The sequence below is a fragment of the Megascapheus bottae genome, chromosome 9 (assembly GCF_031878675.1).
Source record: "Megascapheus bottae isolate mThoBot1 chromosome 9, mThoBot2.hap1, whole genome shotgun sequence".
Classification (NCBI taxonomy): Eukaryota; Metazoa; Chordata; class Mammalia; order Rodentia; family Geomyidae; genus Megascapheus; species Megascapheus bottae.
The window spans coordinates 54,518,191-54,524,405 of record NC_143517.1 but is presented as its reverse complement, the minus strand read 5'-3'; positions in this window follow the sequence as shown (position 1 = coordinate 54,524,405).

The window sequence follows — 6,215 nt, the reverse complement described above, 5'->3', positions numbered from 1 at the left end:
CAGATCATGCCACCAAAGGAAACATATCACTGCTGCTGGGACTTGAACAAAGACGTTTTATTGAGGTCTGTGTTAATTCTGCCAAAGTAACAATGATGCATCAATAAGAAGAAACTCAGATGTAACCTGTCATTTCTATGAAAATGAGATACCTTCTTCGTTTAATGCACTTTTTTCCCCTTACTGTGCATCTATCTGCCTGACAGTGTTTGCCCTAAATACCTCACTAGCTTTACATGGGTCATCAAGGAAGAAAAGGAGTTTGGAAACTCAAGGAAAAAGTTCTTTCAGCCTATACAACCTAACTTATAGACTGTTTTTAGCTACTTGTTTTTAGGAAGGATTTTCTGTTTAACTCTACCAAATGGAATGCCAAAGGAAATCTTCAAGGCCGTTGGCTGTGTTGTATTTTGATATAATTGTACTGTGTTTTAAAAATTTCATATGCCAATTTTTAAGACAAATTTTACATACTCTATATTTTACTTCTCTGCCAAAATACACTTGCGTTTTCTCTTCTTTTTTATACTAAATAGATTCTGAAAAAATTCATACTTAAAAAAAAAATCCTGCCCAAAATGTGAAGCTTCATTAACTGATGTTCATGATAGAAAGAATAAAATGTATCTCTCTTTTGTTTTACAACTGAATAGTTTATTTCTGTGAAAACGTATTTAAACTTACAGTATTTTAACCTTCTGTTTTCATTTCTCTTAGAAAAGGTCAATGAACCTGTCATATTTCGGAAGCCAAACATACATGTTTATGTATGCACAAAAAGAAATTGTGAAAAAATCAAGGCCAAAGGGGTAGAAAAGTGCAATTTTCCCCCATAAATTAGAAAAGAAAAGGGAATGCTACTCCTTCAAAGGCATCCAGCACAGATCAAACATGAGTGTTAAAGATGAATGACCTTACAAATACTGGAAATCTTTTTGTCTAGGTCAAGTACTGAAAAAATGCAAAATTATGTATTTGATTGGGATAAATTTAATGCAGTTCATCAAAGGTTTTGTTCTGTGGCCTGAATCCACTGGATCCATGTATATATGTGTGTGTGTGTGTGTGACAAGTTTCACTTAATCTAGTTTTTTAATCTTGCCAGTTCACATTGCATGTTAGTTGATGTTTACATGGGTAAAGTGAATAAATTATAATAAACATAAAATAATATTGATTCCAAACTTGGAAAAATTTAAGCTTTGACTGTCCTGTTTTACTTTGTAGGAAGGATACTTTTCTGAAGTAGTATACAGGTCATATTTTCCTCTCTTGCTTCTGGTTCTCATAAAGTATGCCTACACAATAGAAGTAGTATCATGAACTGGTACAAATAGTAAAAAGGAATGAACTAGATACTCTGAACTCGCTTAGTTTAGTTACCACCGGGCCTCCGTGATTCAATGAGACTTTTTACATGATTGGCCTTACCTTGTAGCTGGTGCTACGTAGACCTGTGTTAAATACACCATTGAAACATAAGAATCTTTGAATTACAGATTGATATTTTTAAGCTTCTGTGGTAGAGCAGAGACACGCAAAGTGTCAAACAATGTGTTTTCTGCCTGTCTGCTTCCTTTTGATGTAAACAGCCATGTTCCATCTATCCTACAAAAGAAGCTGCACATTCTACCTTCTGAGTACAAAAGATATGGTACATTCAATTCTGAATCTCAGGCTCTCCCTGAGTGAGAAGTTCCTGGGAATCAAACACCATGCCAATAAGTGAGACTAAAACTTGACTTTGCCTTTTTTTTTTTAACTATTTATGTTCTAAGTTAAAGCTTTGATAGCATTCAAATGTTAAATCCTCTCATTCTTATAAAAAGTTGAATTAATTGCCTGTATTTATTTTAGCAATTATTCAATGTATTTCCAGTATAGGATGTATAGTATAATTGATTTTTTTTGTAAATAAAATATTTTTGATAAGAGTATTGCCTTTTTGTCTATGGGAGTGGGGAACGTTTGTTTTCCTGATTTTAGTGGTATTAATATAACAATAGGGGTATTTAGAAAAACAGATCATGGTTGATCAAAGATACAATGCAATTTACTGGTGCTTACAGTCAATAAAAATCCTCCAAATCGTTAATTTTATTATCATTGATGGGTGGTAGCAGATGTCTAGTATAATTGTTTGAGTGTTACTTATGGGAAAATGTAGAATGACAGACTGAGACAGACTTCCAACTAGCATTGCTTTTGTCTCAGACTTTTTTGCTTTCTGATCATCTCAAAAGCTGCCCAAGTTTTTCCAGGAATTTATTACAGTAAATTTATGGTAGCTGAGAAATTCAGAAACATGAAGAAATTTAAGCGTGCTTATATGGTTATATGCTTATATGCTTACAAGGCCTTAAAATAACCTAAACTTGAGTCATAAGAGCCATGATCGAATGGATGCTGATATATCTAAACACTAGAGGATTGTTATACATTAAACAAGGGTTTGTGGAGATGCTGTCAAAGGGTAGGTAACCATTTTGTGCAGTAACATCAATTTTGTAAAGACAACAATGTTTAAATGTCGTGATTACTAGTTCAGGGAATCTGTATACGTTTTTGTATTCTCCAAATCCCATAAACATGTACTGCTTTTATAATCAGAAAGAAAGCTAATAAATATTGCTTCATAAAATAGGTCGAGAAATCTACTAGCATTCCATGGTGTGAAAAGCTTTGGTACTTATTCCATCTTAACATTTATCCCTCAAATTCATCTAATTTCTTATTTCTTTTCCTTATTTGGGTCTTCGGATTCCTTCATTGCTTTGGTACTGCTAGGGGTAAGCTGTAGCCAATAATTGTTATTGCCCTGGAGAACAATAGAAATATTTATGGTTCTAGTCCCAATGTCATTATTAATGGTTACTCAGATATTCACTGATAAATTTACTTAGTGTGATGTAAGGCACCATTCCAATGTAAAGAGACAGCATATGTTGCAGGCTCTTCTGGCCATATGATCTGCCTTAAGTCTGCTGCCTCCAAGGGCAAAAGCATTCATAGGCAATACATAAATGCACAAATACGATTTTTGTCCATTAGTACTGTTTATGAGCACTGACTTTTTAAATTATTACATGATACAAATTATTATTTTGCCAGTCCTGGGACTTGAACTTAGAGCCTGACTGGTCTGAGTAGGCTTACGAGGAGCTGGTATCCTCTCATTTGCTTGACTACTTTTAGCATGCTCCTTTCCATCATACCCTGTACTTACATCTTCAGTTAACCAGTGGAATACGGTAGGTTATTCCCATCCTCTCTACTGTCATATAAACCTGTTAGTGCCATTATCATGTGTATCATGTCTCCCAAAAACCTCACTTTGTTTTTTTGTTATTGTTTTTGTTTTTGTACTGAGGCTTGGACCTAGGCCTTAAGCACGCTAGGCAAGTGCTTCACCATTTAAAATCATACCCCTCAGTCCTGATTCTTGTATCTTGTTTCTGAGGTAGTGCCTCATTAACTTGCCTAGGCCAGCACTGAACTCACAGTCCTCCAGTTTCTAACTTTTTTGAGTAGCTGGCATTGTTTTCTGTAAGCATGCATCATTATGCCTGGCTTCATCTCACATACTTATTGAGAAGTTATTTGTCTCTTAAGTCAATCCACTCCTCATTTCCTCATTACTGCTTTATTCAAGACAAACTCCTGAAACATCTAAGAATTCACATAAGGCTGACAGCTCTTCCACTTTTCTTGCAGTCCTCCTGTTCTTTCCCACAGTTACCTCAACTGGTATTTTGTAACTTCTAGCCCACACTTTTCCCTTCACCTTTGTCTTTGCTTGCCTTTTGCTGTCAACATGAAACAGATAAGAATTCAACATAAATCTGTGGACTGAATAAATGAGGGAGGAGAAGGAAATTCTTACTATAAGTTGGGAAATAGCAAAAGAGTTTTGAAAGTAAAATCCCTAGCTTTTTACTTGTAAGGGATTTTTACCCAGAGGAAGATATAATTTATGAACAGAAGATAATGTTGATGATTTTATTTTATTTTTTTCCAGTCAGGATTTGAACTCAGGGTTTGGGTCCTGTTCCTAGGGTATTTTGCTCAAAACTAGACCTCTACCACTTAGAAGCTCCACTTCCTGCTTTTTGATACTTAATTGGAGATAAGAATCTCTAATGTCCAATTTCTAAAGAATCTCCAATTTTCTGCCTGGGCTGGCTTTAAACCACAATCTTCAGATCTCAGTATCCAAGTGTGAACCACTGGTCCCTGGCTTGATGATAGTTTATAACCTTCATATAGGGCAAGGAAAAACAAAAGGTAGGAGGTGATCCTTGAGTTTTGAGGAAGTTGAGTTGTGGGGAATGACTAGGGAATCTATAACAACGATATACAGACCCTTCATGAACGCTAATTGTTTAAAGAAATATTTTTAAATCACTAACTTCCTTATTAAATACTACCCTTCTTAGGTTGGTTCCTGGTTTATATTCTTTTTTAATATTAAGTGGAAATCTGTTTTTAACCCATGCTCCTGTGTTACCAGTTTTCCTGGAATATAAAACAAGCCTCTTCATCAAAGCATTTCTCACGTAACGTATTGGCTTCAAAAGATAAAATACCTCTGTGTGTCTACATATGCTTCATCATCGTGATGTCATGTATCCGAACCCTTCGCTGTACACATGCATTATATGTGTCTGTAGATCCATCTCCTGTGGAGTTCATTCTAGCTTGTCACTTTGCACTTGCCTCAAGTGTCACCATTTTCCACAAATCTTCCTTGTTTCTCCTGGTCTCCATCATGCTTTTAGCACCTTACTTGGCTGCCTTTTGGCTACCTCTCTCCAATATGTGTGACATCATGTCTCTTTGACATACAACATGGTGTTACCATCATCGTGTGCTAGATTCTAAGCTTGTCAACACCTAAGGGCCTCCCAAAGAGCAGGGACTTCATAAAAGTAAGTAGAATAAAGGTGTTGTTCCTGTGGGGGAAAATCTTGTAGGACAAATGTCCACATACATAGCTCATCATGTTGTATAATGCTGTTCCTTTCTGCTCTTGACTTTCAGCAAATGTTTGTATAGGTGTCTACTATTATAGCTTTGTGATTTAAAAACAGAAAACCCACATGGATTCAGTGAGTGCTTGTTGTCTACCTTAGTGGTCCAATATGGCAAAAGAAAAATTCATAAAATGAAAGTTGTTTTCCCAAGAAGGTTTAAGAAACACTGAATAATTGACATCTGAACTATGGAAATTCTCAGAAACTTTTATCATATGGATGACTTTCTTTCTTTTTTTTAGGTCTTTTTGATTGTAATTAATAGAAGGGTTACATTATATTCACCAGATAGAAAGTGTATTGCTTCACAAACACTGATACCCTTTCTCATGACATGGTCCCCATTTCCCTTCCACCCTCCTGTTCATCTTGATTTCCCCTCTTCCCTATCCAATTTCAAATAACCAATTAAACACATATAAAATATATCAGATAACAAGGTGAAATATTGTAACAATATGAGATAACCAAGGGATAGCAAAAGAGATGAGAGATAACATAGTACATTAAGGACAACAATCACTCATTATATGGCTTTTGTTTCCTTATCCTGGAGGTCCTTACATTTAGTGTCATACTATTTGGCCTTATGTCTGTAGATTTTGTTCTATTGTAAATCTCTGCTAGAAGAGCCCAATGTTTCTACTGATTTTGACAAATGAGAGACTCTTTAGGCCTATGTTCCTTTGAGTCTGGCTTACTTCACTTAGTATGATTTTTTTCTAAATCTTTCCATTTCCTAACAAATGGAGCGATGTCTTTCTTTCTGACAGCAGCATAGAATTCCATTGTGTATAAATAGCACATCTTGCTGACCCATTCATCAACTGAGGGGCATCTGGGTTGGTTCCATATCTTTGCTATGGTAAATAGTGCTGCAATGAACATCGCTGTGCTAGTGGATTTAGTCTGTCCTTGTTTCTGGATGATTGGGTAAATGCCAAGTGCCGGGGCCAACCGGCAGCAAACCAGGGTTCGCAGATTGGGGTTCCTGAAATAGGGGACAAGGACTAGGAAGAAAAAGAAGAGAGACAGACACACCGGGTCCGGGATGTCCGCAGTCCAGGCAAAGACTGCCGAGACTGCTGCGTTTATTTTCCACTCCCCTTTCTTCCCTCCTCCTCTCCCCGGGAACCTCCAGGTGTTACATTCATATGTTAATTCTCAGGTCATTTACATAGA